Here is a 20,849-nt window from a genome sequence, read left to right as displayed (position 1 = left end):
CATATGTTCCTTACTATCCTTACTATAAATATAGTGTTCTGTGAAATTCGCAGCTTTCTAGGTGGTGATTTAAGGTGGCCCAAAGACAATGTAGGTTTATATGGAAATTACTATGAAGAAATTTTGAGGTATGTTCCAAACACGCTTGTACTGTAATGTAAGTACAAACTTATTATCCCATTGTAAAAGCTCATTCTTGAAACCATAATAAAGAAATTTGCTGAAGTGAGAAATTCAATTCGACAGATAGCAGAAGAGATATTCATGAGTTTGTTTGCTATTATTTAGCTTAACCCCTCTACCGGCAGCTTCATTTTTTCAGCACAAAAATATATTTTAATCGCGATAACTTTTTTGTTTCTCTATATTTTTCCACCATTTTTTCACAACTTCTCAAAAAACTCTTCTACTTTTGGAATCTTTGTCGGCATTGACCATTGGTCAACTGGTTTTAAAAATATTTCGATGTTCCTTGGGGGACCGACACTTCCCATATAAAATTTCAATATGATGTTTTAAGAAGTTTTCAAGATCTCGTTACGGCTAGAGTGGTACCAAAAACATAAAAGCTCATTGCTCAAAAACAGTTACACCGATTTGTTTAATTTCTTCACAATAGACTTTCATCAAAGTTTAGTTTTGAAAAGCGAATAATCGAATATGAGAAAAAATCTGTAAGCAGAGATAATTACGAGAGCTATGGCTATGCGTCGGTCCCCCAAGGAATTTTGGAATATCTCCGAATATAGATGACCAATGTTCAAAACCGATACAGATTCTGAAAATAAGAGAGTTTTTTGAGAAGTTGTGGAATTTTTTTTCAAAAATATTGAGAAACAAAAAAGTTATCGCGATTTGAATATTTTGAAAAAATGAGGCTGCCGGTAGAGGGGTTTTTTTTTTTTTTTTTTTTTTTTTTTTTTTTTTTTTTCTAAGCAATGGGGGGATAATCTGCTCAACAGACGCCGTGTGGGGTTAGGGACCATTTACTACATGCAAGCAGTAAACAGGACTACACCCCCGACCCACTAAACCATTTCCATTGCCGCCAAACCCTTCGTCTCTCCGGGACCACCAAGAAGGCATTGCTTCGAAGAGGGGCTATTGCACATCGCATCCTCCAGGTTAGCTGCGTAGCCATGCAGCAACGAACATCGATGACACGCTTAGGGGGGTCCACCAAGGTAGCATGCTGGCGCTTTGCCAGCTTCCCAAGTGGTCCTCACCTCCCGTTGTCCGCTGAAAGCGGGCAGGGTCGACCACTACGCCCGCGCCCAGCTGCACCGCAGGTATCAAGAACTGATACTGCGGGCTTCGCAATTTGACCTACTGAAGGCTCAGGCCCTATCAGCTAGCACCAGCTGGGATTGCTGACGAAGGGGCCTCCACCTGCCCCGAACAACCAGAGGCTCGTATCCACCCAGTAGGCCGGCGCCACGACAGCAGCGCTACCAGGATGTTCTCCCCGCGGCCACTTAATCGCTGTAAGGGTCGATTTCGACCGTAGGGCACCGGTATGACCTACGTGGCCGACTGCGAACCCTTGGACCACCTGTTGTTTAGCGTCTGCACTAGCCACTCCTCGAGTCCACTCGCCACCTCCTTTGCAGTTCCGAGACGATGTGGGTGATAGCCGATGAAACGGCATTCCAGCCAAACTCGTCTTCACACATCCTCTGGACCAAATTGTCCGGAGTCGTGTCCCGACCGCATGTGGCTAACATGCGGTCACGCATTGTGCGGAAACGCGGGCACACGAACAAAACGTGTTCCGCCGTTTCCTCTAAACCTGCACAAACTGGACATTCGGGAGAACCCGCATGACCGAAACGGTGTAGATACTGTCTAAAGCAACCATGGCCCGAAAGGACCTGTGTCAGGTGGAATGTTAGTTCCCCATGGCGCCTATTGACCCAGATATCTAACCTCGGAATCAACCTGTGAGTCCACACTCCCTTGGTGGAACTGTCCCACGCACGCTTGTTACCAAATTTTGAGATTATGCCGACAAAATTGTAAAAGTTTTTTTTTGAGTGCATACCGGTCAACAATAAACGTAGATCATCAGAAGACATCACAGCGTCCAATCCCTCAACGGAAACGCTTTAGATTCAGTAATCGTGCTTATACTAAACTCATTGACCGAGATAAGTCCCAAAATGGTCAATCGGGTGGTGTCTCACCTGTATACTCAAATGTTTGCTCTCCGGCTAGCCTCACGAATGGATTGAGGTGTGCTAGCAGCCGATAGGCCAATACGACATAATCAAGCAAAAGTAAACGAACTCAATTACAAATGTGGCGAAAATAGGGACTAATGTTGCTTAATTGATAACTAGTAACTCATAATCAACTAAACTCTATTTGCTGCTTTATACATACGGTTACACGCTTCTACCCGCTACATCGATTTCACCGCTTACTGCTAACGACGATCGGTGGGGGCCCCTTGCTGCATCTGCTGCACTTTCGATGTCGCACCGACTGATGTTTCGCCCTTGAGCAAGAGGGTTTGACTGCTCTGTTCCATGGATGCACCTTCTCTCGGCTCAAAATGTCATGCAACAACCAATTGTCGCAAGTCCGATTGCACTACACCGACGTGACACTGATGCACGTCACGCCCTTTCTCCGACTCAACCAATGCACTCGTGTGACACTATCTCCTACGAGGTCGCAAGCCTTTGTTGCATGCCTCTCTCGCGAACCTCGATCGTATGGTGTGTCCGACCGTTTCAGATCTGCGCGACACCGATGCACTTCTGCGCGATATGCGGTTTGCGTATGGGTGTTGCTATGGAGACGCGGAGCGTGGACAGCCGGGTGCCTGGCTACGAGCTAGGGTTCCTTTCGGGTCTGTGGGACGCTTCAGGCTGCAAATAAAAGGCCTTCTATTGAAGGAGCATCACGTCAGGTTAGATACTCTCTGTTGGACAACTTTCCACAATGGATTTACCTGTTGAAGGCCTTATTATTGTCTCGTGTACTTCGAGATTGCTAAACGTTGATCATGCAGGCAGACTGGAACTGAAATTGGTGTTATGAGTACCAGTGAAGCTAATGATGGACATGATAGTACCTGGTTCTGCTTATAGGCCTTGGAGACTATTGCACCCTGGTGCATCCGATACACCGAGATCGAAGAGGCGTCTTGTACTGTCCAGGGTATCGCGTTGCGCGAATGGATCATGCGAAAGAACTGTGGGACTTGTGAGCATATGGAGGCATGATTTTTCTAGATTCATGTTACCTTATGGCGAAGGATGGCGAGATGAACTCCGGCCGAATCAGCACATGGTTGGCATGAGGTTGTTCGTCTGTGCAAATGATTTGTCGCTATTAGTGCTGCTATAAGGATCGGATTCACATCAATTACCTTTCGTAACTGGATAATCGTGCACTTATCACTCCGCAGGACGATCTTTAGCTGATAGGAACTTTTATAATTACATGCACTAATTAGCTTGCACCGGGAAAACCCAACCATTCGCCAGGTCTATAGAAAGCATTCTGGCTATTCTATTGTCCACTTTCGAGTTTTGCAATACTACACAATACAATGTGCCTTGGTGAGAGAGTGTGTGCTTGCTTGGGAGGCATAGCAATCGGTTGATTTAGTGTGCGAGAGGGATTGGACGCTGTGATGTCTGATGATCTACGTTTATTGTTGACCGGTATGCACTCAAAAAAAAACTTTTACAATTTTGTCGGCATAATCTCAAAATTTGGTAACACAACATCACACAAAGGGCAACGAAATTTTTGCGAATGCGCATTTCGCAAAAATTTCGTCTATCTTCTGCAGACGATCAGATCTTGGAAAGGCTAATTGACTTGTATCCTAAGCAATCTCGAACAGATCTTCTCCTAAGGTTCTCCTAAGGTCATCGAGAATTGCGGTCCTTATTTGATCTACGGTACTCCAACTACAAATCTTATTAGCTAACGGTATAGTATTGGTTCTTGATACACATTTTGTGCCAGATAATCCAAGAAATTAACTTCACCGCTGCGCGAGCGCGCTGCGGAATATCTCTTACAATACTATCTTATCCTATCTTATCTAGGGCCAATTGCGTCTCCAACATCTGAGTTACGGATTTTAGTTGGGCGCCAGAAGAATCCTCATCCGGAAACGATCATTCTCTACATCCAACAAGAGTCGCTGCACACTCGCGGAACATAAACCTGCTAGACACAGAACAACATGATCCGCCAGTTTTCAAGCTATGTAAGCAGATTCCTGACAGACAACGAGCGAATCGCCAACAAAAAACACTTGCTGCTGACTTGAAGGCCCAACAACTAAAACAGGAATCCTCGTCGCAGCAAGAAGTAACCACCACACACCTCACTTCCAACCCAAGGATTGCAGGCCGTCCAACATCTCGAAACTCCGAGGAGAAAACGTGACCAGGCAGCCAACCGAAGCGTCGCACTCCATTTGGCAACAGCTTCCCTGGAGATTCAATCAGCGACTCACCCTGAATATGATCACTCACTCAAGTCTGGTAGAATAGCCCTCCAAAATAACGCTCAGTCCTAAAAACACTCAATACGACTCAATCACTAGTTACCGTGCTGCTTAGTAACAGTTCAATTACCGCTTAATAGTTTGAATTTTCTCGGCGAAATTTCTGGCGCCCAACGTGGGGCTCGAACCCACGACCCTGAGATTAAGAGTCTCATGCTCTACCGACTGAGTCGCTGCCATTTGACCATGGAGGCCAGTCTGGCAGTCCTGCGTATGCCTCTTGTGCCGCGCATTTCGAAGCACTCTATGTCTTCCATGATAAGGATACCAATAGGCACCATACCGGTGATGACGCAGAGTGCATCGTGTGACACGGTACGGTACGCGCTCGCAACCCTCAGGCACATTAGCCTATAAGTACTCTCTAGCTTGCTACGGTAGCTCTTGGTACTTAAGGCCGTGCCCCAAGCCGGGCCACCATACCTCAGTATGGACGAGGCGACACTGGCCAGAAGCTTTCGCTTGCTGGCGTACACCGCAGAGCTATTGGACATCATCCGGGACAGTGCCACAATAGCTGTGGAGGCTCTCTTGCAGGCATAATCGACGTGGCTACCGAAGGTAAGCTTATCGTCGATCATCACCCCAAGTGTTTGACGGAGCGCTTCGAAGTGATCGTGCAGTCGCCTACACTGATCACCGCTTGCTGCACCGACTTTCGGTTGTTGACAACAACCGCCTCAGTTTTGTGGTGAGCCAATTCCAGTTTCCTGGAGCTCATCCACTCCTCCACAATTGCGATCGAGTGGGCTGCAGTCAATTCCACTTCTTCGATCGATTCACCGTAGACCTCCAGCGTAATATCGTCGGCAAAGCCAACGATGACCACACCCGCCGGGAATTTTAATCTCAACACCTCGTCGTACATGACATTCCATAACACCGGGCCCAGGATGGAACCTTGCGGGACTCCTGAGGTTATGTGAAAGCACTTCCGACCCACCTCTGTGTCATAGACTAATACCCGATTCTGGAAGTAACTTCCGAGAATCTTGTACAGGTACTCGGGTATCCCCAGACGCAGGAGCGCATCGGCAATAGCCGCCCAACTGGCACTATTAAATGCGTTCCTTACATCCAGAGTCACTACTGCGCAGTAGCGAATCCCCCTCCTCTTACGCTGGAGTGCTATCTCAGCGGTTTTCTTAACCGTCAGAATAGCGTCTACGGTGGACTTCCCTTTCCGGAAGCCGAACTGGTTGCTTGAGAGACCATTTACACTCTCAGTGTACCTCAACAGTCTGTTGAGGATGATCTTCTCGAGCACCTTCCCCGCCGTGTCAATCAAGCATATTGGTCTATACGCCGACGGGTCACCAGGTGGTTTCCCCGCCTTTGGCAATAGTACCAGGCTCTGCCTCTTCCACGCATCTGGAAATACTCCCTCGTCCAGGCATATCTGCATAGCAGATCTGAACATACCGGGAGCCTCCAAGATTGCGACTTTGAGGGCCAGGTTTGGAACTCCGTCCGGACCTGGTGCCTTCCCCATGCTTAGGGATTTTGCAATCCCTACAAGTTCCTCATCGGTTACTCTATCCTCATCGCCAGCCCCAATCCCCGGCTGTCCTACAAAAGGAGGCCATGGGCTAGGGTTGTGGCGCGGAAAGAGCCCCTCGATGATCCCCTCCAGCATCTGTGGAGATTGCTCCGTAGGAGCAATTGCACCTCTTGTCTTCGCCATAACGATCCTATAGGCATCACCCCACGGGTTCACGTTGGCACTCTGACAGAGTCTCTCAAAGCAGGCCTTTTTGCTTGCCCTTATCTCGGACTTCAGCGCGACTTTGGCAGCGGTGAACACCGCCCGTCGTTCTTCACGCTCCTGCTCGGTACGTGCTCGCTGCATCCGCCTCCTGGCCCGTAGGCAGGCACGGCGCAGGTTCGCAATTGCTTGAGTCCACCAGTACGTCGGTGGTCTCCCATTTCTAGGGTGGACTTTCCTAGGCATGGTCGCATCGCACGCACGCGAAAGCACCGCTACCAGTTCGTCCCCGCTTAGGCCGAGTAGGTTACGCTCACGACGGAGCGCCTCCCTAAGTACTTCGTCATTGAAGTACGATGTCTTCCACCTACGAGGGCTTGGCCGTGACCTAGCGGCTTCCTCTACGCGCTGCCTGCTGTTGTTGTAGTCGATACTGTAGCGAACCGCCAGGTGGTCGCTGTGAGTGTAGGCATTGTCTACCCTCCAGTTCGAACTACTCGTTAGGCCAGGACTACAAAAAGTAACGTCGATAATCGACTCCGCTCCGTTTCGGCTGAAGGTACTTTTGGTACCAACATTAGCCAGATCGACATCTAGCACGGCCAGTGCCTCTAGCAGGATTTGACCTCGCTGGTTCGTGATGCGGCTTCCCCATTCCACGGCCCAGGCATTGAAGTCACCCGCTATTACTACTGGCCTTCGCCCTGTCAACACGGTCGTCATGCAGTCCAGCATCTGCGTGAACCGCTCGGTCGACCAACTCGGAGGCGCATAGCAGCTACAAAAGAGGACCCCGTTTACCTTGGCGATCACGAAGCCCTCGTAGGTAGTAGACACCAACTCCTGGACGGGGTATTTACCCGTCGTCCATATCGCCGCCATTTTTCCGGATCCATCCACGACCCAGTTGCCGTTGCCGGCGGGTACTCGGTATGGGTCCGATATGATGGCGATGTCCGTCCCCCACTCAGCAACTGCCTGGTACAGCAGTTGCTGAGCTGCGTCACAGTGGTTCAGGTTCAGCTGCGTTACCTGCACTGTGACTTTTCGTTAATGGCTCGTTTGAAGGTCGGGCACCTTGAGCCTCCCGTTGGATGATTGTTGTTCACGGACTTGCCGGAACAAATCAAGCACTTGGGAGGGTTCTTGCAGCCTAGTGCCTTATGACCTTCCTCACCACAACGCCTACACAACTTGGTCCTATCAGGGCCTTTACAGCCCCAGGACTTGTGTCCTGGTTCCCTACACCTAAAGCAGATCACCGGTTGCTCATGTATGTTCAGTGAGCATACTGACCAACCAACCTTGATCTTGCCTACCTTAGCGGACTTATTTGCGTCCGCCACAGGTAGGTGTACTAAGGCCACCTGAGTACCTGCCGGACCTTTCCGTAGCTGAACGGCAGCGGTGGGCACCTGAATCTCGCACTGTTGCCGCAGTGCTGTGACGAGCTCTTCTGCGTTGGTGATCTCGTCAAGGTTCATCACCTTCAGAGTCACTGACTGCGTCAGAGCCCTCACTTCGACACCCTCGCCAAGGACCTCTTCCGCCAAACTTTTGTAGGCGGCGCCCTTGCGCTCCTTGTCGCGCTTAAGCTCGAGAATCATTTCACCTGTACGAGTGCGTCTGACACTGCGTACGTCGGCTCCAAGATCTGCGAGCTTCGCGTCACTGCGCATCGCCTTCAGGACTTCCGAGTACTTGGACTCTTCCGTCTTGATGATGATCGCATCACCCTTTTCGCGCTTGGCACCTACCCTCCTACTTTTCTTAGGCCTGGTATCCCTGCGCTCCTGAACTTCCTGCTTCTCCTTCTTCTTCTTTCTCACTACGGTTGTCCAGGGGGCGTCCCCCCCTGATCCGCCCTAACCTGTGGTGATTGAGGACCTCTCAAAGGTCGCAACCCCCTGTTCCCATCACTCCGTGAGGGGCCAGCCTTTTCGGGCCCACCCTTCTCGGCTTTCCGGGACGCCTGGCTGGGGTCCGATTTTCCGGCACTTCTGCCGGTTTTCGGGGTTAATATCCGCCTGGCCTTGCGAGCGCCGCCGGGTAACTCCTCCCCTGACGGCTGCCTCGCGCGCTTCTGCGATTGCTTGTTGTAAGCATTCGCTTCCGCACTTTTGGGGCTACCCGCGAAGACGAAGGGCTCCGTCTGGGTAGACTTCGGCACCTTCAATTTCACGGGTTCTGCCGCAGCCACAGTCGCCATGGGTTCAGCATGGTTCTGCTTGGCCGCGAACATCGACTTACGAAGTCTGAACAGGGCCTGCTTGAGGTCCTTGCTGATGTTAGACTTCGAGGACGCAAAGTCAATTATGGAGTCGAGCTGCTGTGCAGCCACTTCCTTCGCACAGAGCCCATCTCTACTTTTATTGATGGCCCTCATCAACCACGCTCCATCCATAACCTCACCCGATGCGTTAGCCGGGGATGAAATATGGTTTCCAGCACTGGCACTACGTGCACTGCTGCCTCCTCCTGCTTCCGCTCTCCTCAACGGAGACCTAGCTAACCCACTTCTTGCGAAGGGGTTCGCTTCCCTACTACTGCTACTACCTGCACTACTACCATTATTTTGATTTTGGTTTAAGTTTGTATTCATGATTGGATCCCACGAGTAGCACGGGAAAAGAGGTCCACCACGCCAGAGCCCTGCATTAACGCGGTAAGGGACAAAATACTGTGAGGGGTGCCCAGGTGCCCCACAGGCTCCGTTAACGGCCGAACATCTTTTTCACCCCTTCGACCATTCATTCCTCAGCACGGTTTTTCGCATCACACCTTGAATTGGGGTTACCCCGTTTGGTGGACTCTTACCACCGGAACAGGTCGTCCGTAGTTCTATTCTATACGCCGGAACTACACGGCCTCCGGTAGAGGGGTTAATATGGGGTTATAGTACTGCAAACAAGTACAAAAATCCCAAACCCATTTTAGCCTCATGATGTTAGTTTCTGATCTTTTCATAAGCACTGTGCCATAAAGAAAGTAACATAAAAAATATAAGATTTGAAACTTCTCAAATACCATCCAAATTATCGTATTTTTCAGCACCATGGGGCAAGTATATTACATGCCTTATAACAAGGTTTATCACATGCGAAGCCCTCTACTAGTTAATTCGAATAACTGAAATTGTGTTGTTTGAAAGGCGGATAAATCACTTTTGTAACGAGTAAAAAGAGAAATCTCGCATAATTTATGATCTCGCCCTAAAAGCCATAGCTTGTTATTATTGAGCAAACGAATAGATTTACACTTTATTTCACAATGCTACGACGAAGAGAAGATCCTCCTCTGTCTCCCAGCGGTGACAGTTTTTATTTTGGTCCGTTTATTTGCTTAATAACAACGAGCTACACACTCGGTTATCAATGGTTTTAAGGGTGAATATACATAGAAGCCAAACCTCGAATTTTCAAAAGCACAAGTCTAGAGAAGCAGACAACCGGTAACTCACTGGTCACTCGTTGGTGGCGAGTTCAACGCAAAAGGTTGTCAGGTTCTCAAGATACAAATCTACAAACAAGCTCTTGAAAATTCGAGGTTTGATATCGATGCATCTTTACCTATTAAAAATATTTCCTAATAACTTCTTACATCATTATGACCAATTTAAGTACGATTTTCAAGGTTTTTCGTGGACAATAACTAAAATGACGTTTGAGACAGTTTTGCAATTATGCGTATATCATATGTCATATATGCTTATTACAGCTCTTTTGAGCAAGAACAACTTTACCTTCCAAGCCAAGGTGTTCAAATGGTTTGATCTTGCAGTTTGTCCCGTATCTATATTCAACGCAATGCATTGCAATGTGTGTCGGTAAAAAAAACACATATCCATGAATACTTCACACAAAATAAAAAAAAAATGTTCTGGACCCCCCGACCGATTATTTTGATTTTGGTCGCAAATTGAAAAGCAAAGTCTAATTGTTTTTAGTTCGAAATTTCACACTTACCTATTTTTTTGTAATAAAGTTACCCCACAAAGACACCGTGCAGGTGACCTTGTGTTTCTCCGAGACAATCGGCTGCCCTTTTTCAGTCTCTATCCTGAGGCTTAATAAGGGTGGGATTATGAATATGTTGACATTTAATTTAAATTATCACCTATATGGATTCGCATTATGCGTTTTACACAGTGTATTCTGTGCTCTTTCGCCTTTGGCGACTTTAAATAGATACCGATCTGGTGTTTTCGTTGCTGGTCTTTTTCGTGCTGAGATTGCAAAAAGCTTAATCCTGCCTAGTTTGGGTAGTGGCTACGGTTAGGTTAGCTCAGATCAATCTTCAGCATAAAAGAACAACAACGATCAATCTTTGCAGACTCATGCAAAATGGTGCAGCCCAAGTGGCGCTAGTACAAGAACCCTACTTTCGTAGAGGGAACTTCTATATAGGTAACCTTGTGGACCCAGTTTTTGCTACTTTCAGCAAACTTGAAATGGCAAACTCGCGCTCCATGCATCGCGCATGCGTGCTCGTAAATAAAGCAATCGTTGCTACACTCATTTCTGAGTTGACGACAAGAGATGTATGTGCTGTCACAATTGATGTTTCTGTTGGTGACCTCAAAAGGAAATACGTCTGTTGTTCGGTATATTTACCACATGATGAATCATCCCCAACGGATGACTTCAAACGAGTTGTCGTACACTGCGTAACAAAAGGCCTTCCGCTGATTGTGGGCAGTGATGCCAATGCTCATCACATCATCTGGGGCAGCTCGAATATCAGTTTGAGAGGCTCCAGTCTGATGGAATACTTAGGTAGTACAGACCTTGGATTACTTAACATAGGCAATCGCCCAACCTTCATGGTTTCTAATAGAGAAGAAGTGTTAGACATAACGCTCTGCTCGAATAGAATCAGTCACGAGTTGACGAATTGGCATGTATCAGATGAGGAATCATTATCTGATCATCGCTACATCTTCTTTGAACATTCAAATGTAACTGCGCAGACTTTGCGTTGTAGGAATCCCCGATCAACAAACTGGGAACTCTATATTGAATTGGTTGCGACCAAATTTCATGGATATTCTCCGTCCATTGAAAATCCAAGTGATCTGGATGATGCCGTTGATACTACAACATCCTACATTATGGAAGCTTTTGAAGAAGCATGTCCTCTGCGGTCTGTAAAGACTACAAGAAGGACCCCATGGTGGAATTCCGATTTGACTAGACTCAGCAAACAATGTAGAAGGAGTTGGAACAGACGCCGTTCAGCTGGATCAGAGTCGTTCAAGTCGGCTCGCAAGGCTTACAAGAAGGCTCTTCGTTCTGCTGAACGATCTGGCTGGAAAAAATTTTGTACAAATGTTTCCAGTTTGAGTGAATTCAGTCGGCTGAACAAAATCCTTGCAAAATCTAAGGATTTCCAAGTGAACGAAATTCGCTTACCTAATGGTGACTTTACTTCTTCCGATGAAGAAGTTTTAGAATGTTTATTCAATACACACTTCCCCGGATGTGTGGACATAGCATCTACGGATGAACCAAATGTCTTTTCATGTAGTTACGAGTCTCTGGCCTCGGCTCGCAGTATCGTAACTACTGAATCGATTCAATGGGCACTTAATAGTTTTGCTCCTTTTAAATCTCCAGGAGCGGATGGGATTTATCCTGTTCTGCTCCAAAAGGGGTTTGAGTTTATCAAACATGTTTTGAAAAAGCTACTTGTAAGCAATTTTGCTACCGGGTATATTCCTAGATCCTGGCGTGATATTACTGTAAAGTTTATCCCGAAAGGAGGACGTGCGTTGTATGAAGAAGCGAAGAGTTTTAGACCAATCAGTCTGACCTCTTTTCTTCTGAAATATCTGGAACGCATTATCGATCATCACATCCGTGATGTTTATTTGGCAAACATGCCTCTTCATGTGAATCAACATGCTTACCAATCTGGAAAGTCCACTGTGACTCTTTTACACAAAGTTGTATACGATATCGAGAAAGCATTCGCTCAGAAGCAATCCTGCTTGGGTGTTTTCTTGGATATTGAGGGTGCCTTTGATAACGTGTCTTTCGATGCCATATTGGAAGCAGCACGAAACCATGGGCTACCTACAATGATTACCAATTGGATTCATCAAATGCTCAAAAATCGACATTTCTTCTCGACATTGCGTCAAGCAGCGATTCGAAAATTGAGTGTTTGCGGATGCCCCCAAGGGGGAGTCTTGTTACCGCTTTTGTGGAATCTCGTAGCAGATACGCAACTTAATAATAGCGGTTTTCCAACATATGGATTTGCCGACGACTATCTAGCTCTGATAGTTGGTATGTGCATAAGCACCCTATTCGACCTGATGCAAAGTGCTCTTCAGGTAGTCGAGAGTTGGTGTCGCCAATATGGCCTTTCGGTTAATCCGAATAAAACATCTATTTTTCTGTTTACGGAAAGACGAAACCGCGATGGAATTCGACCTTTACGTCTTTTTAGCACTGAGATTAATGTGACTGATCAAGTAAAGTATGTCGGAGCCATTCTAGATTCCAAACTTTCATGGACACCTTACATTGATTTCAGAGTCAAGAAAGCTTGCATGGCCTTCGGTCAATGCCGGCGTATCTTTGGTAAAACTTGGGGCCTCAAACCCAAATATATCAAATGGATTTACACAACAGTTGTTCGACCAATATTGGCATATGGATGTCTTGTGTGGTGGCAAAAGGGCGAAGTGAGAACAATCCAATCAAAATTGGGCCATCTCCAAAGGATGTGCTTGATGGCAATGTCTGGTGCGTTCTCTACAACTCCCACAGCAGCGCTCGAGGCCCTTTTCGACGTTGCGCCACTACACATATATCTTAAACAAGAAGCACTTTCTTGCTCTTACCGTTTATGGGTACTGGATCTACTGGAGAAAAATCCAGTGAATCGTAGATCTACACACACTTCGTTGTTTCCACTTTTGGTGAATTGGGACAAAATTGTCCTTGCTCCAAGTGATCTCACAATTGCTTGTCACTTTCCTTACAGGACATTTATCACACAATTCCCTTCACGGGAAGAGTGGACGTCTGGCTATTTGGAAAGAAGTATATCAAACAATATAGTATGTTACACTGATGGCTCCCTTCTTGAAGGTAGAGCTGGTGCAGGAGTATATTCTCGTGAGCTAAGGCTGAATCAGTTTTACTCACTTGGTAAAAACTGCACCGTTTTTCAGGCGGAAATATTTGCCCTTATGTGTGGAGTGCAATCAGCACTTAAACAGCGCGTAATGGGTAAAGTCATATACTTCTGTTCAGATAGTCAAGCTGCTATAAAAGCTCTCGCTTCGGCCAACTCAAGGTCAAAGCTTTTTATCGCATGTCGAACTCAAATTGTGGAACTGAATTCAGTTAACTCCGTAAACCTTGTATGGGTACCTGGCCATTCTTCCATCGTTGGAAATGAATTGGCTGATGAGCTAGCTCGCGATGGAGCATCGCATGACTTCATTGGCCCTGAGCCGGCTATTCCAATTTCGAAGTGCTGGGTGAAGCTTCAGATAAATTCTTGGGCGGCAACTCAGCACAAGCAATATTGGAATAGTTTGGAGTCATGTCATGTCTTCAAACAAAATTGTACATTACTGAGCCATCTCCAAGAGTGGCGAAGTATTTAACAAATCTGTCAAAGCAGAATTGCAGTCTCTTGGTCAGAGCGTTGACAGGCCACTGCCGACTCAACTATCACATGGCAAATATTCAGCGTGCTGACTCATTTGTGTGTGATAGTTGTGACTCCGATTATGGAACTTCGTATCACCTGATATGTAACTGTCCAGTTTTTGCGCAAATGCGATTCCAATTACTTGGTAAACACTTATTAAGTGAAACTGAATTCAGAAGCCTGAATCTTCAGGATATTCTGTTATTCTTAACCCGCTGTGGTAATGAGCTATAGGCTCTCTTTACGCTCATGCGTTTTTCAGTGCCCTTTTTAGGGCGCTGTTCGAACCCATTGTGGTATGGAGCTACATGCTCTCATTTCGCTTATGCGATCTTCCCTCTTCAAGGGACCCCACTCCTATTTTCTCCCATCTTTCCCTTCCCTTTCCTCTCCCATCGGGTAGATGATGAAATAGGCTCAAATATGGCGATGGCACAAATCTCCCAACTGGTGGGGAACGTGCCTTTGGAGCCGGCCTTCTGATACCTGATACGCAACTTAGTCGCTATGCTCTCACAAGAGCACTGAACGGCAGTAGATCCATCTTCCGGATCCTCGTGATCAGCTGCTCCGTATCCTTCATCCATCATTTTTTTTTGTGCACTGGGGAAATTAGGGAGCCAAAAAAAAATCCTCAATGGGACGGCACTGGGGCAAGTTTTTTTAGTTCGTTTCTTTCGGCACGTACGGTGAAACCGTAAAACCGGACAGCACGCTCGTGGAGTGCTTGCTTACAGTTCCAACGCCATCTTCGATTGAACTGACAGCACCTGAGCGAAAAGAGATACGCCACCCATTTTCAGAGAATCCAGAGAGCAATTTTCTTGGAGAGAAAAAAAATACGCTCTTTACTTCAATTACGGAAAGGTATTGAAATCATTCTCTTTTTTTACTGAACACCCGTTAGCTGTAAATTCGATTATGGGACTTTGTACCATCTAGAGCTCCAACCGAGTGAAATCCAATGATATAAATTCGTCCAATTAATGATGACTACCAAAATAATGCTTTAAATGTTTATTCTACAAGGTCCCTTGTTTTTCCTTGAGTTGTTATCTCTTCGCATTGCGATAGTATTATTCGTAACTTTCAGAGTCTTTTTGATGAGCACTGATATCTTTTGATTTACCTCTAAGCTTTGATGGGATTTTTCTCTTTTATGTTATGTTTTAAAACATGTTCTAGCACTAACTCAACTGTATGTTCTGTAAATCTAGGAGGGATATTTGGTGGGTATTGAAGTTGAAATATGAAAATTCTGACGATAATCAATTGAACTACGATGTTTCGAAACATCATCACTTCCAAGCATTTCTATCTTTAAGAATCGCTTAAAACTCACAGTTGTTCTGTAACACTTCCTATTTTTTTAGTTGCACCTTGAGAACATTCCTTTGCAATGATACCTTAAAAGGAATGATATAAGCATTTTTATCACCAGGCAGCACGTTCTTCTCAGTCCCTCCCGACACTTTTCGCGCTCTTATTCCACACAATCAAACCAACTACTACCAGCTAGGAAATAACACCCACACACACGTCCTTGTATATCTTATGATGATAGGCAGCAAGTGCATTTCCCTTCCGATGCATTTTACTCATCTGAATGCAGTTTTTCACCAGGGGCAACCGGCAGCGATGCAAAATAGGAGAAAGAATCCATCATCAACGCATGATAAGTGTCAATGTACTCTTTTCAAATTCTTCGGTTTCGACAATTAAAATTCCAAGTGTCAATTCCAAGAGACATTTCTTAACCACTTCCATCTTCATTATGACAAATTTGAATGAAGGAAATAAAATAAATAACAGAAGAAGTTGTTCAAAATAACTTACATAGTTTTCTTATCTATCAATTCGAAGAAAATATCTTTTATATTACTTTCTGCGTAATCTCCACTAACTCTTGACTTTCATTTCACTCAACTCGTACTACACACACTTTCGACTGAATCTCGAGTAACTATCCACTCTTTTCTAAATTACTCTCTAATTATACTTTATACTAATTTGATTAACTCTTCATTTAATCTGAACTCACACTCTTTTTTTGCATAACTCCGTATTTATTCTATCAACTATCCCTTGACCCATCCTGGATTTATTTTTGATTTCGACTTATTCTGGACTAATCCTGGAAATTCTCATTTCTATTTTGACTTATTCTCCAATCACCCTTGTTTTTTTTCCGATTGACTCTAGGTTCTCTTGACTTACTCTGGTCTCAGTAGTGATCCAACTGTTGGTTGTGATTTTGTTCGATCACCTAAGCGTAAAGTATCATCATCTAGAGTAATCACATTACATGGAGATGAGAAGTCCATATATCTTTGCTAGTTATTATTATAATTATTAGCTTCATAACGAGATTTTCAGCCCGTGGCTAGTTCGTCTCCAATATTTGTTAGTTGTTTAGTTTGATTGCCATATAAACATAAAAGCTAAAAATACGCAAGTTACTTATTGAAGTTACTTATTGAAAACTCTCCACCTTCCCGTACGTATTACTAAGATGTAAAATTAACCTTATTCTAGATAAATTAAATAAGAAAAAGTCAATTGTTGAATAACCATTTTAAATTTAGTGAATCCTTTAATAGAGTTTCATTTTCTCAAATTCAAATAGCAAATCCCACTGCATGATCTCCAAATGTTTAGTCTGTACGATAATTTTCCTGATATCAGTTGGTCGAAATCATGTTTAAATTTGTATAATATTCATGATTAATTATTGGTCAGCTGAAAACTCTTGGAACTTTTTATGAAGTAGAGTATTATTCACTAAAAATGGCTTTTTTACACTGATCGAATAAGTCCCTTCTATTCTTTAAATGGACCTATATATAATCACCATTTACACGACTTACAGGAAAGCCAATTTTACTATTCTTCACTTCTGATTTTCCTCCCACAAGGCCCACAGTGCAGTAGTCGATAGCAGTGCGAACAGAGGCAGGAATTTTCCCGACTCTTTCCGTTATATATTAATGGACCACTTTTTTTCATCTCGACAGACTCCGTGCACATCCCGTCCGTGTAGAAGCTCACCGAACTCATTTACACTTGCTTTCCGTCAATTTTTCGTTATTTTTCCACCCCAAAGCATTATTTTTCCTACGTTATTTATTGCAGCACTTGCATTCACTTCTTTCTTTCTTCTGGCGCTCTTCGGTTATCTCACCAGAAATTCCACCGGAGTCGATTCGAAAAGTATAAAGTATTCCTCCCGCTGGAAAGATGGCTCCAACGACTTTTGGGTCCGGAACAACCGGTTCGTCTCAAATCACAATTCGATAACGTGGGTGCATTTATTTTGAGATTCTGCTCCGTTTTCCGAAATACTGTGAGATGATGTTGTGGGGATAGAAAATAGATCCACGAATGGCATCAGCACTCCTCCTAGACGAAAGCGTAGGAGTAGAAGATTTTACACCGCGACGACATCACCGTTCCACTCCACAGCCACCCAAAGGTGGAAAATCCGCTCGAGTGTGTGAAAGGGAGAGAGAGATAGAATACACACACCGAAACCGAAAGAGACGACAACGACGAGAAGGCACAACACCGATCAACGAACCGCACGCGGCAAAGATTGAAGGAAAACTGCCAGTCGCGCTGGGAAACCTCGACCGAGAAAATTGGCTGAAAAGTGGAAAACGGCCACCCACCACCCAGCAACACCCACCCCACACCCCACTTACAGCTGCCGATGCCGGCAGCCGTTACGAGTTGTCTATCCCTTACATACCTACTTCAATCACGACAGTGTTAGTGCGGGAAAGTGTCGTGCAAATGGTCCTGCTGGCTGCACGCTCGATGGATGATGTGGGTGATTTTTGTACGCGCTTCGAGGAGACAGTGCTGGCAGATTGTCTGCGGTTTGGAATTTTGTAATATATATGTTGTCATTCATATTTATTACTACAAAAAATAGTCAGGAAATTCAAACGGATGATTTGTAAAGTAGGGTAACTCGGTGTAATACGCCCCTCTTCATTTACACTGGATTACGGCTTCTTTTGCACGTAGATATGATTACACATCTTCAATATCAGCCGAAAAAATATGTTACACAAATATGTCCTTTGAGAAGTAAAAACAATCAATAGAAATTCAAAATATAAAAAATCAGGTTTTTGGTTTAAAATTTTGCTTCTGATAAGCAAGCCTCAGGGTGAATGAAGCCCATTCTTTACTATTATACTTTTTACAAAAACTTTTACCGGAAGACGACTGCTAATGGACGCTTTTAAGCTTAGCAGGTGGTGGAATATTCCTTGAAAACATTTCTACAACTCTGTGGAACTTTTTTCAACAGAAGGGGCATATTGCCCGGGTTGTTTTGAAACGACAACATTTGGACCGTTTACAAAAAAACATCTAAAACAAAACTATAGTGGGATGCCTAATGACCATTATGCCAAATGTCTACTCAGTTTTTCATATAATTATGCCAAACGTCTTTATACCAAATCATTTCATACCAATTGACCTCATGTCATATGGGCTATCCTTCGATATATTTTTCCTGTATCATTAATAAAATAAGACTGAGAGAAGCCCCGATAAGCAAATTATAAGGTAAAGTGGGGGTAGTGTACCGGCGGGGTGAGTGGATTATTTGTTCAACAGCGTGCATCGTACCTTCAAATACAGTACTTTTAAGTATTATTCTACTATTGATGTCTTTGCGATTCTTCTTAGGACCCGTGCCTAAGATTTTTCATTGGATCCGTTCGTGAAAGCTAGCGGTGGTATTCCTTCTTGGACACCGTCTTGGGAAAAACCTCTTAGAAGGTTTCTTTTCCATTCGTTTATTCACTATACATGATTGCAACTACAAGGATGAATCTCTAAATTCACAACTTCCTTCCAAAAAAGCGGGATTTTAAGCTATCACTAAAAGTGGCAATAATGGAATAAAGGACGTTTCTCCGAATTGCGCGTTTCTTCTAAGGGTGAAATATTTAATACTGATAATTGTATCGAAATAAGCAATCAGTTCGATGTTTTAGACAAATTTTCTGAACACCAAATCGAATCAGCCTCTAGCCCATACTCTTATTTGATTCAAGTGAGGAAGTAAAGAGTGCCGCCTATCGTGGTCAGTTGTTCCGAATTTGTGTGATTTAGGGGGAGGGAAATCAAGGTTTCCTTCCAAATTGCAAAGAAAGGAGACTGTCGCGTTTTGCCGGAAGATCTTGCAGATCACGAACTTCTTCTAACCTCTTGAAGAGAAGAAGCACACATTTTCTACTTATGACGACAAAACTAAACGTTTGTTCAAAGTCGTCTTGAATGGACTCTCGAGTCACATAAAAGATCAAAAATGGAATAAATCATTTACTTGGACTTTCCCTAGTTCAAGTAATCAGTGCGAAAAAGAGAACATAGTCTAGCATTCTTCGGAAAGGGTTTTCTCAAGAATATTATTTAGTTCACTTTAACAAAAGTGATCTGAATAATATTAAAGCTTAAGAAAAAGCAAGACTCATGTTCGATTTCCGTGTGACATGCGAACAATTCCAGAAACTTGGAGGAAATTTTCAAAACCCCACTCAGTGCCGTCGCACAGTGGGACGTAATCAAAAAAAGTGGGACATGTGTGTTTGTGCTGAAACTATTGGGTTTAGCGTTTCGACATGTTCTACAAAGTTTCATCACTTGTTGAGTACTTAATTTAGACACTGAAAAAAATTTCACTTGAAGTGATATACACTGAGAAAAAAAAATAACTTTTTTAATTATTGTCAAAATTGAAAACTGTTTAAGGAAGTATTGTAGGCGACATCATTTCATGAAAGTTTGTCGAAGACAGAAAAGCTCTTTCTCCTACACTGACGAAGCTAGGGGGTAAAAATGATGGGTACCCCCTTAAATCTCATATTTTCTTCATAACTTCTAAATTTGAATTTTTACATTTTTACAATGTTCTACAATGTTTAAGGTGCTGTAAAAATACACATTTTTGCCGAAGACACTGAAGCGCTAGCTCTCCATTTTGAAGATTTACGAACGATTTTCTGATTTTTTCACATCAAATTTAAGTGTGCATATCTTGTAAAGTTGCAAGTAGTAGCAGCTAATTTTAGCATCATGCTGTTCCTCAACCTATACCCTTTTAATATATGTACAAATAATTGCGGGGTCAAGCGGGGCTCATCGCAGTTTATTTAAATTTAATTATTGTTTTTTTTTTTCTATCTGGTAATTTTTTTTTATGTTTTGTTATAATATTTAACTCTTGGCCCATCTTACAAATGGCAAATTTATAATGTTTACTGTTTAAGTTTCAATTTGACACGGCTATAGAGAAAAAGTTGTTGTTTCAGTGAAAATTATTAGATTTTTTCAAGTGTATCAGGCTTATTAATAGTTAAACACAGTTTTATTAATCCCTTAATACTAAATTTTGTCCCTATGCTAGATACCGTTTGTCACTTTTTGTAATTTTGCAAATCTAGGAAATCAATACATATACAGATATACAACGCTATAATAGATATCCAAGCAATGTCATTGATAGCTATCAAAACAAATTTGTATATTTCTATGTTTTAATGTTTTTAGGAGTGCAATTCAATTATTTTTTATTACTAAGATTGTAGTATATACAATCAAATTATACATTTGAATCAGTTGATCAGTTGATTTTATTCTTGTAGCGGTATTTAGCTCTTTGATACATTTATAAAAATGTTGTCAGATACATGAAAAAATAAATATTACTTTAAAAAATATAATTGTTCAAATTTTGACAAAAACTGTAAAACATAACATGTTATCATCGTTTAAAATGGGCAAACATTAAAAATTCCATAGCAAAATGAAAACAATACCTACTTAAAAACTATACCACATATATAAAAAACTGCAAAAAATATATATTTAATTATGGGAAATACAATTTTCAATTAAACAAACTGCGATGAGCCCCGC

At 43.6% G+C, this 20,849-nt stretch overlaps 1 protein-coding gene across 8 annotated transcripts in view; it reads right to left on the bottom strand.

Annotated features, from left to right (window-relative positions):
- Nucleotides 1–17,504, bottom strand: part of LOC5569294 — a 78,458-nt gene extending 60,954 nt beyond the window's left edge. For 4 of the 8 annotated variants that reach the window (XM_021849406.1, XM_001658376.2, XM_021849411.1 and 1 more), the window contains exon 1: nucleotides 17,029–17,504. The gene's annotated coding sequence lies outside the window, so the exon portion shown is untranslated. The other 4 variants (XM_021849407.1, XM_021849408.1, XM_021849409.1 and 1 more) reach the window with 4 other exon arrangements.
- Nucleotides 17,505–20,849: the final 3,345 nt, after the last annotated feature.

The sequence above is a fragment of the Aedes aegypti genome, chromosome 3 (genome assembly GCF_002204515.2).
Source record: "Aedes aegypti strain LVP_AGWG chromosome 3, AaegL5.0 Primary Assembly, whole genome shotgun sequence".
Lineage (NCBI taxonomy): Eukaryota > Metazoa > Arthropoda > Insecta > Diptera > Culicidae > Aedes > Aedes aegypti.
The sequence above is the reverse complement of the archived record's forward strand: the minus strand, read 5'-3'. Positions and strand labels throughout refer to the sequence as shown.